General features: G+C 39.7%; 1 protein-coding gene and 1 long non-coding RNA gene across 2 annotated transcripts in view; both read left to right on the top strand.

The window, feature by feature from the left end:
• LOC6582203 overlaps positions 1 to 22,156 on the top strand; it is a 44,027-nt gene that overhangs the window by 7,778 nt on the left and 14,093 nt on the right. The window lies entirely within an intron of this gene.
• Positions 11,057 to 12,019, top strand: LOC116804408. Its single transcript, XR_004364406.2, has 2 exons — positions 11,057 to 11,805; positions 11,866 to 12,019. It is a non-coding gene; the product is annotated as an uncharacterized LOC116804408 (long non-coding RNA).

Below are 22,156 nucleotides of genomic sequence, written 5' to 3'. Positions count from 1 at the left end.
AGTCAGTGCTACAGGCAAGTTGGCAATTAAAAGCAGCCTGATAACATTATTTCCAGTGAAGGCAGCAGAACAGCTGTCTACAGTTTCTAACTACAGTTTCTGGTCGCTGCCTTGGCTGCTCCGGCTGCTCCGGCAGCTCTGGCTGCCTTGGCTGCGTATACTTATTAATAACTAGAAAATTGTCAGGCACTTGATGTGGGTCAAACGTGACAACTAGGCAGCCGGCGCTGCACTCGTGTGTCTAAAAATAAAGCAGTTTCAGTTGAAGTTGAAACAGGTGCATGTCCCACAGCACTGTGGCAGCCGGAGAGGAGAGGTCGGCACGAGCTGCACGAGCTGTGGCAATAAAGTTGGCAGTTTTTCTGTTGTTTGTTGTTGATTTGCGTACATGTTTTGGCTGGCATTAACTTTCAAGTGGAATCTGTGGTAGCAATTTCCGAACTGGACTGAAGAACACTTGCCGCACTTGAAGTCTGAACTCGCCAACTTTTCCCATTGCAGTTGGTGATAGCTGCTTGCACTTTTTAGCATATGTCAGGTCACAAAATTGCATTTCTTTCCACATACACACACACACACACACACACGAGCTGGCTAAAGGACGCTCGAGTCAGGGTGAATGTGAAGGTACGTGGTATCAACTTTTCAATTTCTCCCACACAGAAATCCTATTTTACACACGCACACTGGCTGCCTGGCTGCCTGGCTGCCTGGCTGGGTGGATGACTCTCTGGCCCTTAGCTTGCCATACACATGCCAGTTACCCAGTTACGTGGCTCGACAATGCAATCAACATAAATACAAATCCCCAAACTATTTTAATGTTTGCTCAAACCAACGAGCAAACAAACAGCGCTGTTGTTGTCTTAATGGAAAAGCTGCAAAAATATGTGTTGGTGTGCAACAAAACAAAAAAAAAAAGCGCAAACCACCAGCATAAAAAGTCATTTTGGCTGCTGGCCAAAGGGCTAAACGGGCGTATGCGCAATTCTGTCATTCGTGTGCTCTGTGGCGCCATCTACAGCTCGAGCCCTTAAGCCCTCACATTGTGCGGCGAGCGCTGAGCTGCCGAGCTGCCTGTGGGACCTGTTAACTGGGCTTACACGCGCTTGAAGCCAAGCAGAGCTTGACGAGGGCGCATATCAAATCCGTGCAGTCAGTTTTTAGTTTTAAAACCCTGAAAAACAAAAATTGGTATATTAAAACTATTTATTGACAAAATTGTAACAAATCGCCAGATATATTACTTGTTAAATGAGTCAGGTTATCTATGAATAGGGCATTATAAAACGTGCTTATATTTTGTAAGCCTTAAGTATTCCAGTGGCTGGCTGCTTTTATGACTTATGCCTGGGAATTTATTTGTTGTGTTAATAAGCCACTGTATTTGAATGATTCAAGTGGCGGCTACGTGCCTAAATGCTTGTTGCATTATTATTATTGCTAATTTTCAATTTCAGTGTAATCGCTTTTTCCAATTAATATATTATTCTATTATTAAGAGTATTTTATATAGGTTTTTCTGTATATTTTTATTGGGAGAGGATTCTGTTTGGTTTATTGTGCAACTCAAAGAACTTTGAATAGCTTCTTCTGGTTGCCTGATTGAGCCATTGTTGTGACAACTGTCTCCACAAGCTGGCCAAAAAGCAAAGTTTAGCCAAAGGTAAACACACAAACAAACCTCGTTTGCCCTCAGCCACCCACTCATCAAGCCAAGAACTTGGACAAACACACGCGATAAGTTGATCACCAAAGTGGAACGCCCCCCAAAAATCTTGGACAGCCTATGCGCCATTGTTGTTGCTGTTGTTGTTGTTGTTGCTATCATTTGTTGATTTTGTCCGGGGCTGCAAGTATTTGGGCAAATCTCTTAGAAAATAAATATGCTGTGGCAGAATTGTTGCTGTTGTTGTTGGCAGGCGGAGAGGCGGGCAGGCGGCTAATTGAAAATCGTTTCCTGACAATCTACTTTATGCGAAAGCGTTGAACTTTGTGCTCGTTATTAACAGCCAGTCGCTCGGACACTTCCAAATGCCCCGCCCCCCGCTGGCCATATGCAGACACTTTGGTTCATTGACATTTTGGCAATTTGCTGCCATTAGCAGGCGTCGGCGGCTTGCCGTTTGTGTCCTCATTTCAAAGCAAACAAATAAATATGGAAATTATGGCACGCAGCATAATGAAAATGTAACTCAGCAGCAATAGCCGACCGTCCGTCCTCCTCCTCCTCCCCCTCGGTTCCACTGCCCCTGTTGAGGCGAGGCGCCACAGCAAATTTGGTTCATCATTTTTGTTTTGTATATAGAATTTTTAGCGACTTTGCATACATTTCGGTTACATTTGGGCCAAGCAACAGCTACAACAACAGCAACAGCAACAACAACGGGACTACAGCAGCCCAATTAAAACAATTTGTGGAAATTGAGATTCATATAATGCCCATTTGCGATCAATTTCGATTTTTGCCACCTTGTGGCTAATTGATGGCCCCAGGCCCCAGGCCTCAGGCCCCATTTGAGCCATGCTCACTTGGCCCTGTTATGTGGAAATCTTGTTGATTTTGCATAAATTGTTTGCTTCATTCGGTATTGCTCACAATTTGTTTAGATCATTTCAACGTGCGCAGCGCTACTTATTTTGTTTCGCTGTCTGTTTTGGTGTTTGACTTTTTTATTGGTTTTCAGTTGCGCATTTTCCATTTTCCATTTCCCATTTGTCTGATTTTCTCATTGTTTACGAACTCTCATTGTTAAATTAAACATTTCGTGATACATTTAGTCACGCACCAAATGCTCAACTACTTTAATCGCTTACAATTGATTTGAACACTTTCCAAGAGAAGCCAATTCATAAATTTCTTTGGGGGATTTATTTTTAAACCAATTACCGTCACGTCTTGGCCGCTATAGTTTTTATATCAACTTTATTTTATTATTCAAATTTGTTATGAATGTATGAGTGTGTGTGTGTGTGTGCGGTGCCATTATAATGTGTGTATTTGCTTGTCAGGCGTTTAGAATTTATGTTATGCTTTTTCACATAGATTCTTTTGGTTTGTCTGCTTCGCTTTTCATTATTATTTCATTTCAGTTTCGTTTTGTTGTTGCTGTTGTCGCCGCTGCCGGTATTCCTATTAAAAAAAAAGTCTTTTTTGGTTTAGGCAACGAATGTCGCCCAGTAGCAATTCCCATACCCATTGCCACAGCTCGGTGCTGCTCCCAGCCAATCCCAGGCAGTCCCAGTCGCAGCCGCAGGCCAGCATGGCGCAACAGATTTCTGTTGCCTCCATCACGCATTTGACTTTCAAATGAAGGACAAATATTGAATGGCCGAGCCAAGCAACAAACAAGCAACAGCAACAGCAGCAACACCAACAGGCAGCAAAGCTGTCGACGCACAGTGGGGCCTCTGCCGGCAGAGCGTGGCAAAAATCAAAAAAGGTACTTTAAGCGATTTTAAAAAAGTTGATGTCATATGAAAATAAATCGATCTACTGGTTTGTAGCCGAAAGATTTTTGAAAATCGGTCAATTTTTAGGGTAGTTATAGCCCTTCAAAATTTGGGAAAGTCGCAAAGTTGTGAAAAGCAGCGAGTTTTTGTGAAAAATATCCCACTTGTCAATTGAATTGTAGGAAAAATCTTGCACCAATTTTTGCAGTGTTGGTTGCGATTTAAAGAATGGATTATTACTAATAGAATACAAAAAAAATTATGTTAATACGCCTTTTCATTGCGGAGCTGGTTTAAATTTACTAAACCTCTAAATTTGACCATTTTTTTTACCTAAAGTAGTCTATATCTTTTGAGTTCCGCCGAGTTCCGAGCATCGATTTATACACACGTGATGCTGAATATGTCCTCTTTAATATAAATAAAACTTTTGCTGCCCCTAGATGCCCCCCTGAGTTTCTATAGCAAAAAACTAACCCAAAGTCGGCATAAAACCGCACAAAATGTACTAAAACAGGTCAAATTTGCATGCAGATGACTACTTTACAGAAAATTAAAAAAAAAAATTTTTTTTTTTAATTTTTTTTGTTATATTTTTTTATTTGTTTTCTTATATTTATTGCATATAATTTAAATAAAATCAATTTCAACAAAAAAAATTGTAGTTTTTCATACAAAAACATACATTTTAGGACAAAAATCACATTTTTCAGGTTTGAGGTAAAACTGTGAAGCACCCTATTAACGCATCACCCTGTATTTTGGCCTATTTATAGCTTAAAGAATTCTCTGTCGAATGCTTTTTAAATTTGAAATATCTTGCTTGGTTCAAAAGTTATGATTTTTGCAACGCAAAATAAGCAAAGGCCCCACTGTGCGACGTGGCAATTGCTAGCAGGCAGCGCTAGCATTATGTTGAGGGCGGACCATAAAAGTTTTGCAGTCGATTTTGGTTTTAGCTATGGAGATGTGTGCCATATAGTATGCGTATGCGTATGCGTATGAGTATGTGTGTGTCTGTCTCTCCGTTTGCTCTTGTCCGTTTGTCTCACGTTTTATTTCGCCTTTTGCTTTCGTTGAAGGCTTTGAATATAAATTATGTGCGTAATTTGATTTTAAACTGTCGCTTATTGCCAGCTTTTTATTTTCAATTCCCTACGGGCAGATGATTAGGAAATTAGTCATAGAATAAGCTAACAACAGTCCATAAACATTATTATGCAGCTTGCTTGTGCAATAAAACATAAACTTTTGAGTATTTGGCTTTCCAAAAATTTGTTTAAGAACTTCTCAGCTCGAATTTTCATAACTTTGCCAATATCGAAACCATTTTAATCGGCTCTATTGTATTTGTGAGCAGTTCAATGTATTAATTTGGCATTTAAATTGAATTTATGCTAATTACAATCAACAAATATTTCTCGAGAATTAGCTAGGAATTATTGAATTCCTGCCGCATGCTGTCTGCTTCCTGCTGCAGTTATACAAATTAATGCTTATTGTACAAAGCTAAAGCTATTTGGAACAGGTTTTCAAGTGACTTTTAATTGTGGAAAAGTTTTTGTATTTGCAAACTTTTAATTTCGTTCGTCTGTTTTTTATGGGTTTTTTGTTTGAAGGTTTTATGGATCCAAACAAATAGAATTGTTTAAGTTGCTTCATTTAGTTTTTTTTTATTTACGCTGCACACACACACACGCACACAGACGGAGAGACTCAGACAAAGATCAAGAACTGCTGCTGGCCCGGTCGCATCGGCCAGCATTATAAATAGATGGAGAGGCAACGTCGCCACTTGAGCCAGCTCGGGGCAGCAGCAAATTTTATCGACACGAGCCAACTGTCAGTCCCAAAAAAAGAGAAAGAGTGCGAGTGAAAGAGAGAGTCAGAGAGAGGTGGATGAAGGGGAGGTAATCGCAGAGGCAGTCAAACATCTTGCGTAGAATCCGCATGCAAATCCGCTGGCTCTAAGCATTGTGTCAGCCATGTTGAGCCCAGCGGCAATGTTTTTTAGCCCAAATAAGCGCAAAAATACGCATGCCACGCACTTGTATCCTATAGATACGCCAGGGCAGCAGCAACAACAACAACAACGGCAGCAATGGCAGCCGCATCAGCAGCTAGCAATGCAAATAACTTGGCACACAGTCGCAATATCGGACGAGCCGACTGAGGGACGGCCATAGGACGCTGTGGCCATGCATGAGCAAAGATTCTAATGCAATTTCACTTGTGCCTTGGCTGAAAGATAAGTTGAGTTGGGACAGGCAGAGCGAGAGGGAGAGGGAGTTGCGGGACTGTCGGGCTAGCCGAGTGTATGTTCTAGTCGACTTGGAGCTGCTATCTGTGCAGTTTTTGGTCTTGTTTATTTAGGACTCGACTGTATTCGGCTTCTGTTTTTGGACTGTATAAAAAATGCATAGCATTTTGTGGCTTTCCCTGTACCCTGTACGCTGCACAGGCAAGCTAAGGGGTATGCCCAAGGCAGATAGTTGATTTCCCTAGCAAATTGTCTTAGTTATAGTATCTGTTAGTCGAGCATACCCGACTGCACAGCATTCTTGCCTGTTATTATGTATTTTTGTGACTTTCTTTCTTGCTTTCTTAGTTTTACGAACTGCTCAGCTCGTCTGTGAGTTTTATTTGGTTGCCGTAATTAATTTGCTAGCCACAAAATGTGGCAAGCCAAACCAAACAAAACAAAGCGAAATCCTTCCCTTTTTGGCTGCATTGTTTAACTCGTTGTGGCTGCTTGTTTTGTTTATTTGTTGTACGCTGGTCAGCCGCTTCGATCTCCTTCTCGACGTTGTTACTGGCTGGTGGCTGTGGTGCTGCTCTGCTGCTCTGATCTAGACGTGATGCACATCAAACGACAAGGCGCATTTTTTGCGTACTTGAAAGCACTTTCGAAAATAGCGCCGTATTTAGGTTTTAGGTCGTTCTACCAAACGCATTCAATGCGCATCACTTTGACGTTTGCCAAGCTCTAGAAAGTCGCTGCAAAATGCTGCAGACAAACGGACGGACAGGTAGGCAGGCAGGCAGACAGACGGACAATCAGTCAGTCAGTTGGTCTCTTGTTCTTGCTGTTGTTGTTGTTGTTGTTGTTGTGTTGCACATTTGCACAGTAGCCACAAATAACGGCAAGACGCAGTGTCATCAGAACTATTTCATATCTGTCTCAGAAATACGCGCCGCTCTGCGGTGACAATCGTCATTGCGCCATCAGGCGCCATAAACGAAACCCAAAACGCGAACACGTTTATGTTGGAGCAACGACCACTAAAAGGCCCGCCCAGTCGGGCCGAACTATTTGTATTAGTCTGAGTGACGAACAAATGCAAACAAAGCACACGCAAGCTCGTAAAAACAAAATGGCGTTACAGCAAACTAAACGGTAAAAGAGCGTTAGTGCTGACACCTGACAACTTGGCTGACTGACTGCATGATATATGGCCAACAGGATAATCAACTGTTAGCTTGCAGAGACTTATAATCTGGAGTTAATTTAATTGCTTGCAATCCTCATATAGTTTCATCAATAAAATCCAAGCCAGACTGATGCTTTCATTTAATTTGCTTGGCCTTTTAGCTTTAAAAATCAATATGGCTTTAGTGGCATTAAAAAGAAAAACTTTCTCTGTGACTTATAGTAGTCCAAATACGTAAGGCAGCATTAAACTTTAATTGAGTTGAAATCTTTTATCAGCTCTCCGCACGCTCTTAATAGGCTTAAGATTACTTGAGGTACCTTTAAGCTTTAAAGAACTTTGCCAGCTTTTTAGCTAGTTGCTAGCTTGAAACCCGCTAGAGCAGTCAGCACTGTTTACAGCATAGAAATCATTGTGTTTGATATTTCTGCACAACGTCAGCGCAATCGAACACACCTGAGAAATCAATCAATCGATTTGTTCAACTGTAACAGACAACAAGCATAGGCATGGGCAGGGGCAGGGGCAGGGGTAGGGCAGAGGCGGCTGCAAGGGAAGAGAGCAGAAGGCAATGGCAATGTGTTTTACAAGCAGAGCCGCAACATGTTGTCAACAAATTTGAGCGCTTGATAAAAACGCTGACTAGCTGACTGCGCTAAATAACCGCTGGCAGTTTATACACATTTTATTTGGTTCGGCTTAAAAGCTAACGGTGTTTTGGGATGGGGCAGTGCGAGGGGGCAGAGCTGACAATTGCGCGGCGACTGCAGCACATGTAAATAACTTCAAAAAGCACAAAGAAGAAACAAAACAATGAAAATGAAAATATAAATAAAGCCGCCAAGCCTGCGGCTAAAAGTATTTCAATGTCTGAGTGTGTGTGTGTGTATCTGTGTGTGTGTGTTGAACTCGTGAATACATTGAAAAATTTAGCTCTGACTTTGTGTTCAGATTTAAGCAGAGTTGAAAGGTAGTCAAGAATGTAAAATAGGGTGCGAATGGCGCAGTTTCTTGAGTTGAGAGCAGGGGAAAACGGGAAACTGAAGACTAAACTCAAAATGCCAGCAATGGCCGAGCATAGCTGGAAAATCTTGTCAAATGCCTTTGACAGTTGCCCTCAAACGCCACGCACAAATGCAGCCGTGTTCTCTCTCCCATTTGATTTACGTCCGGCTAAAATGAAGCGTGGAAAATTTTCACGCACACAGGCAGCTACAGGGCGCATACCACGTAAATATTTGGAGCACAGGGTCGAGTCGAATGGTGGGGGGAGGAGGGGGGGAGGGACGCGTCGTTGAGTAGCAGCTGACAACTGTTGCCCATTTCCGTTTGGCCTTGTGCAATGGTCTGTGCCACCACGTCAAAGTTGAAAAGGCATCAGTTGAGGCGCCCGCTCGACTGTGGGCGCTGAGCTAGCTGCCGCTCCAGTTCTAGTTCCAGTTCCAGTTCCAGTTTCGAGCTTCTTTACGCTGCCATTCATATTCGAAATCAGCTTAAATACTTACTTACAATGCGTGAACAAGTTCTGGCAACAACTTTTGCCTGCCGCTGCCAACGAGCGAAGTCAACAAGCCGAAGCTGTCCCAATGCTCTCTCGTCGTCTATTTTTGGACAAGATTTGTAGTGTTCCATTTTCACGGCACACCCACTGCCCCATGGTCCGCCCTCTTTCCAAGAAGAAAACTTTTTTACCTTTGACGCCGCCTTAAGGTAGCGCTACATAATTAGAGATACACATAGAAAAAGTTGTGCATATATACAGATAAACGTATATATATATATATATGTATGTATATTCTGGGAGATTTTTACAGCAGCTTTGCGTGGGCGCCTGTGTGCTCCAATTTGTTGTCAGCAATATCTTTGGCATTTTAATACTCTTGGCTAGCAAAGTTTCCAAAAAGGGCTTACCACTAAAAATGCAGCAGACGCTTGTTGTTTTTGCACAAAATTCAGTGGAAAATTGATTGCAAAATTGTTGCTATTTATAATTGATGTCGAAAATATTCCACATGAATTGAATGCTAATAAATTTCAAATAAAATAGACAGTCTCTTCAAAGATGTACTCAGTGATTAATGGACATGCAGCTAACAAAGACAAAGGCAGAGCAAGAAGCAGAAAAAAGCGAAAAGCGAAATACGAAAAGCCAGAGCAATTGGACAAATGTCGCACACACATCCATCATAATCTATGGATCTAGTGAGTCAGTTTAGCCTGGCAGTGACAATTCTGACAACTTTATGGCGCAGTGCGAGCATTTTGTGCAGATTTACAGGTTTTTAATTAATTTCATTCAATTCGAATGTATCAAATGCCTCGCCGCGGAGCCGCAAACTGACAGACTGTCGCCATATTTTCCATTTGCATTTGCCACTTTCCTCCAGTCTGGCATTGGCTCGACTCGACGTGGGCCGCTTGACGTTGGCTATATATCCCATATGAATTGATTTGCCTCTCTTTTCGTATATAGACATATATTTTATATATATAATTATGCTCTTAATTTGCCTCATGTGTTAAATGGCGCTGCACTTTGGCTGCCGCCCGTCGCAGAACTGTCAAAGTTTCTAGCGTCATTTGCCATTTTTTCGGATATTTTTTTTTGGTCTTCTTTTGAATTTGTTGTATTTTGTTTATTTATTGCATTTTTGTGCTGCAGACATATATTGTTGTTCTTGTTATTGTTGTTCTCTGTGCATGTTTCGCATTTTGAGCGCCGCGTCGCATCTTAATTGAGTATTTTATGTGTTGTTTATAATTTATGTAGCTATAATGGCTGCTAAAGCGAACTTTTCTATCAGCTTAATGGAAAATTAACCGATTTAATATTTGCTAACAGCAGTCTGCAAAAGTGTGGCCGAGCATTAAATCGACAATATATATTTATAATAATTTAAAATAAATATTTAAATATGTTATTTGCCATATTATTAAAGAACTGCTTAGGCTGAGCATTTAGTTCACTGACCTCCATGAATTACTTAATCTATTATTAAATTCTATTTATCATGTCTTGTGTATATAAAAGAAGAAAAATAAACACAAAACATTTGTACATTGTGAAGAGAATTATTATTTTTTTTTAAATTAATAATTTGTTGTTTTATAGCTTGTGAGACACACTTGAAATGTCGCATTTGTTATTGTTCTCATTGTTTTTTTTTATTTATTTTTTTTATACTGTTTTATAGTTTTCTTTGAGTCTATTGTCAAAACATCAATTATAATACAGCTAAATACGTATAAATAGACAGACGGCAGATGTTATTTTTTTTTCTTTAAGTGCTTAAGATTTATTAATCATTATTAGCAGAAATGTTTTGCTGTGTATTAAGTATTTAGTTTCGTATTTTTATCTAGTTCACTTATGTGCACAGTGGAACGACACTTGCCGGCCGGTATTTGGCAAAAAATGTTGCGAGAAATTAGTTTATGAGGCCAGGCAAACTTTCCCGTGGGCGTCAAGAGACGAATCCCATTGAAACACTCACATTCAAGGTTAATCTATATGTATATATAAAGCATAGAGTAAAGAGCAAAGAATTCTCTAGATCTACAGATAAAAAGAAATGTTTATTATATGAATTGGTTCTTTCTTTTTTTTCCACCTGTAGGCCACAAATAACAATAGGAATTCGGTGCGTCTAAGCCAAAGTCTGACAATAAGTAAATTATAAAGCATAATATATAGGATGCATGTTTAAGACTTAAGACTATATACTATGTATATACTTATATGTGTATATTTTATGACCCTCATTTTTTCGAAAAAAAAAAAAAACCGAAGAAATCCACAGTCAACTTGGCAAGAAAAATAGCATAAAAATTGCCTGAAAATATTTCTAAATATTTGTATATAGCGCAAGTTAAATAATCAGACAGATTATGCATACGTTATAAAAATAACAAAAGCCAAAGCAGCGAAAAACGTTTTTCAAACCGACTCAAGCGAATAAAGAAAAGCGACAGCTACAACAACAACAACAGCAACCATAGTGTCGACAAAATGGTCAAAAATAAAAGCTGCAAAAAGCGTTGGGAAATATTTTAACGCCATCAATGCACTCTCTACCTCGCCCTGTCTCCCTCTCCCTACCGCTCTCACACACTTGCACTCGCTTTGCCTTTGTTCCTATGTAAATGATAAACACCTGTAGCCTGAGTATACGAGCCCAAACCACTATTAATTCGAACAGCATGTTTTTTTTGCAGTGCGCAATGTTTAACACACTATATTGTCAATACTACTAAAGATAACACATACCAATTCATTTCGTCTTAAAGAGAATTTTATTCTCTTCATGATGAAAAAAAAAATAATGCTCTCTTTCCAACAACAACAAAAATATGAGTAATTTACTAAAACGGTATACTTAAGAGATAAGAAAAAATTGACCACTATTAATTCGAACGCTGCGTAAGCTTACCTTAATCTCAAGAAGAGCAAAACAAAAGCAACTAATGTAACGGAATCACTATCTAGTTATGATCTGCAAATAATGTCACAATACAGCATGCAAAAAAATTTTAGAATTGCTGCAGGTCAGTGAAAGTTTAGCAACGATGGTGCGTTGTAAACCAATTTGTAAAGAAATCAGAGTATTGATTAGGGATTATTTTAAATCTGGAAAGACACTTACGGAGATAAGCAAGCAATTAAATTTGCCTAAGTCGTCTGTGCATGGGGTGATAAAAATTTTCAAAAAAAATGGGAATATTGAAAATAACATTGCGAATAGAGGCCGAACATCAGCAATAACACCGCGCGACAAAAGACAACTGGCCAAAATTGTTAAGGCTGATCGTCGCCAATCTTTAAGAAATTTTGGCTTCTGAATGGTCGTAGACAATTGGCAAAACTGTCCACCGAGAGTGGACTCGACTGCAATTAAAAAGTATTGGATATGGTTTTTATAAAGTATGTTTTGTTATTAGCGGTGCATCGTACCCAATAACTTACTCGTAATCTTACTCGTAGGCCAAGGAAAAACCCTTGCTTACGCTTCGTCACAAAAAGAAGCGTTTGCAATGGGCTCGGGAAAGGATGTCTTGGACTCAAAGGCAATGGGATACCATCATATTCAGCGATGAAGCTAAATTTGATGTTAGTGTCGGCGATACGAGAAAACGCGTCATCCGTAAAAAGTCAGAAACATATCATAAAGACTGCCTGAAAAGAACAACAAAGTTTCCTGCGAGCAGTATGGTATGGGGATGTATGTCTGCCAAGGGATTAGGAAGACTTCATTTCATTGAAGGGACACTCAATGCTGAAAAATATATTAATATTTTACAAGATAGTTTGTTGCCATCAATACCAAAACTATCAGATTGCGGTGAATTCACTTTTCAGCAGGACGGAGCATCATCGCACACAGCTAAGGGAACCAAAAATTGGCTGCAATATAATCAAATGGAGGTTTTAGATTGGCCAGCAAATAGTCCAGATCTAAGCCCAATTGAAAATATTTGGTGGCTAATGAAAAACCAGCTTCGAAATGAGCCACAACGGAATATTGCTGACTTGAAAATCAAGTTGCAAGAGATGTGGGACTCAATTTCTCAAGAGCATTGCAAAACTTTGTTAAAATCAATGCCAAAACGAGTTAAATGTGTAATTCAGGCCAAGGGCGACGTTACACAATTCTAATATTAATTAAATTATTGTTTTGAGTATGATAGTAAATCACATTACGCAGCGTTCGAATTAATAGTGGTCAATTTTTTCTTATCTCTTAAGTATACCGTTTTAGTAAATTACTCATATTTTTGTTGTTGTTGGAAAGAGAGCATTATTTTTTTTTTCATCATGAAGAGAATAAAATTCTCTTTAAGACGAAATGAATTGGTATGTGTTATCTTTAGTAGTATTGACAATATAGTGTGTTAAACATTGCGCACTGCAAAAAAAACATGCTGTTCGAATTAATAGTGGTTTGGGCTCGTACAATACGTAAGAATCGCAGCTTGCCGCCGTTTTCCAATCGTATCCATCGTTTCACAGCATACGCAAATGCAAATACAAATACCTGCGACACCCACATGCAACAAATTTGTGTGCGGCAACATTGTTGCATTTTCGAATCAAATGTAGCGTCAGCTGGCGCTTTTCGCTTGTTGGCCGGCGCGCTCAACTGTTACGCTGTGCGCGCCGTAATGGCTAAAACGACGCCATTTTGTTTTGTATTTTGTATTATGGTAATAATCAGCATTTCTATTACAGAGAACAGACTGTGGCACTTGCTTTGTTTCCTTGTTGACAAACAATTATTGTTTTATTTAAATTAGAATACGTATACTTAATATTATCGTAATCCTGACTCATTTATGGGTTTAACTTTGCTGACTAAAATCCCATCTAGTTTATATTGCATTCAGCATATAATTGTCATGGAAAACATGCGCTTTAGCTCTTCACCTGGGCCCCCTCCACCCCCGCGTCTGTGTTGCGGCCGAAATTGGCAAATGTTTGGCTGCATTCGCGGGGCCACTTAATTACTAGGAACCCCTGTCGCTAGTGAGATGAAATAGGTATTCGAATATAAGAAATATCTATATAGATATATATATATATAGAGAGAGAGAAAGAGATAGAGAGATTTTATATATATTCTATATTTTGGTTCAAGATGACACACAATTTGATGGCAGGCGCATCAGCAGGCATTTTGCTCCACTTGAGACTAATTGTTTGTCGTGCCACGCCCACAGCGGGAAGCCAGAGACTGTCAAATGCTGTGTGCTAATGAAAGCGAAATACAACATAGGTAGAGACTAAATTCATATTCAAATTCCAATTCTAAATCGAATCCAAATACTGTGCGTCTGCCGTGTGTTTCTGATTGGGCAGGACATTAGCTTTATAGCGGTGCTTGGCAACTGTCGTTAAGATATCAACGCGTAGATAAATCATTCAAATGCTATTTTATTATTATTATTCGCATTATTCATATTTTCGCTTTTCTTTGCTTGTTTCTCTTTCTTTCTTTCGCTCACAGATGATTTCGCCGTGAGTTGTGGGCGTTACATACGCCCCGTTGTACGGGTTGGCTCATGTTGTGTGCAATTAATAAATTTAATTAAGATATAACGTGCACTGCCCGCAATCGTCGCGCTTTCAAGTGTGAAAATTATGAAAATCTTTACGTTTTTGCACTAAGCGAAATTTAGCATGCAAATTTCAGGCAGCGGAATTAGCGCACAGAAATGATGTTCGCCCATCACAGAATACAGAAGCATAAATCAGTGGGGGCTTTTGTTGGCGTTCGGTTAGTTTTTAATTAAATCTGGCGTGGAATGCAGATGCGCTGCATTTAAGTCTGACTAACCCACAACTGGCCAGCCCCGCCCAGTGGAGCCCAACCTGCTCAAATTGTGTGTTGGGGCCAAATCAATTGGCGCCCGATTCAAGGTCGACGCCGCCTAACGAATCCTGAAACTCAACGAAATTGCTTGTTAAACCAATATAAATAATTTAAAATCGAATCTAACGTAATTCCATTTGTAGAAAATTCACGTCGGCCGTGAGCCGCATAAATTCAATCCAAATGACCCACACAGCACATAAGCAATGCTATCAGAGGGGGCCGCCAGTGCTGCCAGAGAGCTGAGTCTGGTGGTTGGGTGGTTTTGCATTGCTCTGCTGTTGGCTGCCAAGAAACAGGCAACCACAACTGCAGTTTTGTTGTACTTCGTTTGCTGTGTTTGCTTTGCTCATAAACTTTATGTGTGTGCGTGTGAGTGTGGGTGTGTCTGTGTGTGTGTGTGTGGTGGTGACGTGCGGTTGTGGCATAGACTGCGGCTGCTTTTGGCTTGCACGCAATTGAGGGGCGTGTGAGCAAAGCGGGCGGGTCAGCAAAATTACGCTTGACAAATGCTTGTTGCATAGCACAAGGAACAAAAAAAAAGAGATGAAAAAAATAGAAAACACATTCCAAAGCCAGCTGTGCACACACACCAACAACAACAACAACTACGGCAATTGCTTACCTGGCTGCTATCAAAGGACTTGTTTTCAATTGAACTGCAGGATCATTTAGAAGCTCCACAGCAAATAATATTAACAATGCCATTGTGCAAATAGTTGTTGCTGTCCAGGCCCTTGAGGACGTGTGTCCACAAGGAATAACAAATATGGAAGATATACGAGCATATGACATAAACAGAGTCTTGCTGAGAGAGTGTGCCAAATCTAGTTTAATAATAAATATTTAAAAAAATTTTAAAAATGTGTTTTAAGGGAATAGTAATTGTAGTAGAATGCAGTAAATTAATGTCTATTATGCTATATTGTTATAAAGAATTTAGATAGCAAGCTATTCCATATCGTTAAAAGTCTTCTCTCTCTCTCTCTCTCTCTTCACTCGCTTTTTCATCGCCTATAATTTCATATAGCTGAGCTATAAATTATAGCTTAAAATATTTTAATCCTATAATTTGTATAGAATATATACTTTTACAACGTTTCTTCTTCATGCTTATCTTTTACACTATACAACAAGCACAAGTGTAATATATTTTTTTTATGGTTCTAATTTTCAATTTGCAATTTTGAGTCATCGCAAAATTATTGCGAAACTATGCGCGGCGAAAAAGTTTTCGTTGGCTATTCTTGTTGTTATTATTGTGATTGTTATTGCCATTGTTGTTGTTGTTGTTGTTGTTGTAGTAGTTGTAGTTGTAGCTGTAGCTGGTGCTGCTGCCATTTGGCATGCGCTCTGAGTGCCCAATAATATTTGCAATTATTTATTTCAATTTGCGAGCGTCGTGCACAACGCCGGCATCGCAGTCGACGGCTCAGTTATTGCCAAACCATCAAAATATGCGCCATGAATAATATGCACTATCCTAACCGCACCTCCTGCTGTGAGCGTGTGTGCTCTGTGTATGTGTGTGTGTTGTGTGTGTATTGCCCATGAATCGATGCTTAAAACGTGCGAAAAACTTTTATGTTCTCAAGATTTTTGCAACTTTGAACTTTTGAGAGCTGCAATATGCCCTCGCCTGATGTGGACGAGGATAGGGGCGTAAGGAGATGATGCAGCGCGCGACATGACGACATCACACACATTAGTATCACTCGCAACACACACGCAGCACAACATTTGGCTGGCAATTAGTTGAATTTCGTTTGGTCTTTGGGCCGGCTGCGCCTTTGTAATGTTTATGAATGAAATTTGCGTTTCAATTGGTGTCCAATAAATTGCAATCACCCTCGGGCGCACCTTAATTAATTTGTAGATCACAAAATTATGATTAGCGACAAGCGTGCAGCTGCTTTCGCTGCCTCAGCCATAGCCAGCTGTCAGCCTTGAGAGTCCGTTGACCAACATGGCGCAGCACAACACGGCGTATACGCAATGTGGGCGCCTAATTAGTGTATATAGCATACACACATACGATGTTCAGTTATTATTTATGCTGCACGCCATATATATATGACTGATTTCTAACCATACATTTCTCCTTCTCTCTCTCTCCCTCTCTCTTTGCAGGTGAGTTACGCATTCATGTTCTTCCCGTGTTATTGATGCTTTTTGTGTATGGCAAACAAATGGCTAGCATTGAAGCCTACAAATGTGGCCAGTAAGTGTAAGTGTATGTGTCTGTAGAGATGTAAACATATGTGCGTGGCGAACAGAAGCACGAAGGCAGACGAGAGCTCAACAAGCTGACGCACAAATACCCTAACTTCTATGGCTCTAGCTGAGAAGTATATGAATTGAAAAGTGATACGGAAATACTTTTAGATACATTTAAAACATATATATTATTTATTTATATTTTTTTAAATTTATTTAGCCTATATTAAGTAGCTATTATACCCTGTATTTAGGGTATGCTAGGCCATAATTTCAATAGCACAGCAAACTTGACCGTTGCTGTCAAAATGTGCAAAGGAATATGTTGCCTGTTGCTGTTGTCGTTGTTGTTGTTGTTGCACAAATTGCAAACGAAATGTTGGCCAGACCAAAAAATAGATTTGTTGTTGTTGGCGTCTGGAAAGGCGCGTCAAACGTCGACGTCATTAGGCACACAAATTATTTGCTGCTAATGCTCAGCTCTTGGCTATTTGTAGTAGTATTTGTTGTTGTTGTTGCTGCATTTGCTGTTGCCGTTGTTGCTGCTGTTGTGTTTGATTGTTTTACAAACGCGCGCTATACAATCAAAACGCTGGCGCTCACACGCAGCGAGCGAAGGAGATAGACAGAGAGAGAGAGAGAGTGTGGGGTGATAGTTAGGTGTAAGAGGTAGAAAGAGGGAGTGGGAGAGTGTGGGAGTGGGAGTGACGCAGCGATCAACATACACCTCGACTGCTGTTTGCTAAATGAATTATTCAGTTATTTGCGTGTGAGTGAGTGCGTGTGTGAATGCGTATATGTGTGTCAGTGTGTGCAGGTGTGTGTGTGTGTGCATGGCAGTCTTTTCTTTTTCAATGTTTCATGCATAATTAAGCATTTTTGCAATTAGATGTATGTGTGCATGTGTGTGTGCGTGTGTGTGTCTGTGTGCGTGTGGGCAATTTTTAACCCCTGCCCCGAAAGGCAAACAAAATATAAACCCCAAACTCAAGTAACTTAATTTGATTTATTTGTTGGTTCTTCAAAATTAAATAATTACAGGTGAACTTTCAAACAAAGTTCAGTTAGCTGAAGGTAAAAATTGTTTACTAACAAATATTAAGCATTAAGTTAGCTAGGCTGAAGCTGCTGCCAATTCTTAATATTTAGTTGATGGATCAATCTTTATATCTCGTCCATTTATTGCGAATTATGCATTAGGATGACGTTGTTAAAACATTGTCTAATTAGAATTTAAACAGCTTTTTCAAACAAAACTCGTGCGAGCAACTTTGTGCATTAAGTAAATATTTATACGCACTCGGAGAGTTTATGGCCAGCTCTTATAATCTGCATATTTCTTTAATCAGGTGATGCCAACCGTCCGCCCACAACATTTCTTGATCAATGTTGCTGTTGTTGTTGTTGTTGGTTTCTTTTAGAAACTTTGAATGCTGCGCTCTGTTGCCGACGTGTGTGTGTGTGTGTGTGTGTGATAACACATAAACAAAATATTTAGCCCTGAATTGTTTGCCAAAAAATGTTCATGCTTCTTCTAGTCAGTGTGTGCTATTGTTGTTGTTGTTGTTGTTGCTGCTGTTGCTGTTATTGTTGCTTATTATGCTTTTTTATTGTTTAGCCGGCAAGAGCAACAACAATGCCAAATTAAATGTACAAAAACTAAACACAAGACGCTGCCTGCCCGGCTGGCTAGTCGCACAACGTCTGCTCTCTAGCATTTCCACTGTTTTCTTCATTTTTTTCTCGTTTTCTTTCGTTTTACGTTTTTCCTTTTTGCTTTTCTTTTCGCACAATAACTAAATGTGTAGAGCGGCAACAACAACAACAACAACAACAACTATAGTACTCATGTAGAAAAACTTGCGAAATATTTTCCACTTGGCACGCAACATGGCCGTTGCCATAGCAGAGGCAAGAAGAGGATCACAGAGCCAACAAGTTGAATTTTACACTTTTGATTTTTATTTGCTCTAGTCTTTGCTGTTGTTGTTGTTGTTGCTGTTGTTGTTTTACCCCCCAATTTATTTTTAATTTGTGCTTCTCGCCTGATCTGATAAAAACTAAATGCAGAACATATTCCGGCCAAGTGTTTATTGTTCTCTACTTGGATCCGCCCACTTGAGACACTTACACTTTGGAGCGAATAGCTTGTTAGAGCTTGCTTGCTGGTAAAGGGCGTCCAATTTTTGTTTGTTGGTCTGGGCCTGGTCACGCCCACACAGCATCCGGTCGATGCCAGCCCACAAAATGAATGTAGTATGCTGTGCGTGCGTGTGTGTGTGTGTTTTTGATTTGGTGCAGTTGCCAAAAGCAACCAACGTGTGCACTTGATTAAAAATAGTTTTGCCAAAATGCTCGTGCGGGTGGCTAGCAACAACAACGGAGACGACGGGATGACATCGTCATAGAGTGTGTTTGTTCTGCTCTATCATTGAAAATTCAATTTCAATTATTGGGCATGTATGGGTGTGCGTGTGTATGTGTGTGTGTGTGTGTGTGTTTACATAGCACTTAAATGTCAAATTTTGTCTATGCTTCTCATTTTCTTGACTCTTTATTTTTGTTGCAAATTAAATTTTTATTGAGCGTATCGTTTGGGCATAATTAATTTTAATTGAGGACACACACACACACACTTACACACACATGTCCTATTTATAAGCTGTTCGTGAGCCGGAACAGCAGTCGCCAGGCCATGAAACGGGCAGACAATTAACACAATGTCGCAATCCATAAGCCCTCTAGCCGCTGATCCGTAGCAACAGGCATCAGCAGGCGCTTTAGCACATTCCATGAAAAGCAAAGCAAATCAAATCAAATCAAATTTTGATTTGTTATTGGCAAAGCCAAAACTAATTGATAAATTTTTGATTTGTTTATGTATTTGCAAATGTTGTTTACAGACTGTCAAACAAATTTTCAGAACATAAAGGTATAAACTATATATCCGAGATATACACATATACACATATATACATACATATGTATGTCTCAATGTGCAGCTCGTTACGAGGAAGTCGAACAAAACATTTTCGCCTGAGCAAAGTTCAGTGCAGAAGCTTGCCAAAAAAGAATAACAAAGTAAAAACTGACAGAATATTTATTTACTAGTTGCTAGCGTAGTGAATGATAAATATGAGCTTAATTGATGGCATATTAAATTGTTTCAATATTTTCGTTCGATTTGCAAAGACTTTTGGTGCATTAAAGCAACAGTTTGTCTTGCATAAATAAACTTGAAGCGAACTTCGCCAGTGCTAATGCCACTGAAAACTTATCAGACAAGTGCTACGCAGACACACATATACACATACACGCACACTCACACATACACTCACGTGGTATACACAAAGAGCACACACAATACGCATTGTGCCCGAAGTGCTACAATAAGGCATCACATCCTGGACAGGCACTGGACTGGCAGCTGGCGTCATTACAGGCCCCCGCTTTGTATGCAAAACATGCTGCCAGACAGAGTAAGAGAGAGAGAGAGAGAGAGAGAGATAGATATAGAGGGAGAGTGAGCGAGCAAAAGTGAGCCAGTGCGGCTTCCTCAGTGAGTGTGTGAGTCCAAATGACTTTTGTTGTACTGCAATTGTTTGGTCAGGTAGCACGAAGCGACTGGCCAGCCGCAGGCGTTGACTGTTGCCCACAACTCATTTGCATGCAGTAAACGCAGCTGAAACAGCTTTAATTCAATTTCGGCTGCAACAGTGTGCAGTAGTGTGTGTGTGTGTGTGCAGTGCTCGCTTATTAACCGGCTATTGTGTTGTGGCATTTGTCAATTCTACAATTCGCAGATTCTTCAATACTCGGCGTACTGTTTGCTCAGCCGTGTGCCATCAATCAGTGCGAATATGTCAACAGCATAAAATGTTGTTTAAATTAAAAGAGAGCCACAGAGAGCTAGAGATAGTGAGAGTGAGAGAGAGAGAGAATGGAAAAGAGAAGCGCTCATAATGCCAGTTAAGTCGACTATCGATAGTCGACGCCCACCTCAAACATCTCCAGCACCTCGAGCAGCTCGAGCACCTTCAGTCAGTCACTCAGTCAGTTGGTCAGTTAAACACGTCATACCGTCAGCAGCTCTGGTTCCACAAACGTGTTGCTGTCTGACGCTCGATTCGACACTCGATTCGATTTAACTTAGTTTGCCGGTGCGCGCTCTCCACGTTGGACAACAAAACATATTCGCGCTCCGCGTTCCGTCGCGACTTGCCAATCAAAACTGATAAAACGCTGCGCCATGATTCACTTCGCAAAAGTCTTAACTTAATCGCTCACTTAAGAACCGAAATACAAAATAACAAAAAAATAAGAGTGTATTGATAAGATAAGCTGAGCTGCAGCGCTACAAAGAGAGTGCGAAAAAGCTCGAAAAGTAAACAAAAACAAGTAAATAATAATAATAATAAATAAATAACGAAATTTTGTGCATATGAATTATAGATATTCAAGTAAGAGCTGAAGTAAGTTTAACAAGATATAGCAAACAGATATAGATATATATGTATAATTTATTTGTATTTATTTGCTGTGACTCACAGTTCTCTGATAAGCTCTGCTCAAAATCAGAAAAACATTTTTCAATGCTGTTTTTTTTTTTTTTTTTTTTAGAGTTTATTTAGTTTGTTTATTTATTTATTTTTCGATTTTCTATTGCGCGTGTCCATAACTAACACGTTTTTTCAAATTGTTAGATTTTGCTGCTGCTCTTAATATTTTATAAAATATATGTATATATATATATTTTCTGCTGCCCGCGCTCCCTCCTTTTGGCGTATATCGCTGACACTTGTCATGTTGCGATAACATGCGAAATTTCTGAACGCACCAATAAGGCAATAACAACTCGCTGCATATTAAAACTATAAAAATTGAACAGCAAAAAATAGATTGTTATTAAATATCTATATACATTTTATAGTATTAAAGACAACTCGTTGCCGTTGTAGTTAAACAAGTTTCCAGCGCTATGACCAAAAATTAAACAAATATTGTAGGGAGAGCGAGAGAGACAGAGAGAGGGAGAGAGAAACAGTTGTTGTTGCTGTTGAACTGTGCGCTTCTTAGCTCTGTACTTTTTTTATTGTCTAATATTTATATATGTATATTTTAGTTGTTGTTTGTTTTTTCTTTTTCTTAAATGAGTTCTGTCTATGACGTCTGCATATTGTTTACAAATATACGTTTCAATATTGTAGTACATATTGTAGCTACAGATACAAACACAGCGACACATGGCGTTTAGCTGCTGCTGTTGTTGTCTTTGATATATTTGATTTTTGCTCTGTCGAATTCTATTCACGAGCTGTGGCGCTTGCATAATCCTCGCTTGTCGAACCTGTCAGCAATGTTGCCGCTGCTGCTGCTGCTGCCGTTGCTGTTGCTGCATCTGCATCTGCTATTGGCATTCAAATGAATATGTAAACGTCGCGTAAATTGTTTTACAATAAAAAATACAAATATAAGCAACAAACAAACACAGCCAAAGAGATAAAAATCAAATCAACAATTCGCCACGTCACGTTGCTATAAAGGTCAGCGTTTAGCACGTTTTGCATTTTTTAATCAATTTTGTTTCTGTTTCGCTTTTTATTTGTTGTTGGTGTCTTGAAATTTAATGTGCCATAAAGTTGGCCTAGCTGTTAAAGCTGCCACAGCTTGATTTATGCGCGCCACTAG

The sequence above is a fragment of the Drosophila mojavensis genome, unplaced genomic scaffold, assembly GCF_018153725.1.
Source record: "Drosophila mojavensis isolate 15081-1352.22 unplaced genomic scaffold, ASM1815372v1 contig_74, whole genome shotgun sequence".
Lineage (NCBI taxonomy): Eukaryota > Metazoa > Arthropoda > Insecta > Diptera > Drosophilidae > Drosophila > Drosophila mojavensis.
The sequence above is the reverse complement of the archived record's forward strand: the minus strand, read 5'-3'. Positions and strand labels throughout refer to the sequence as shown.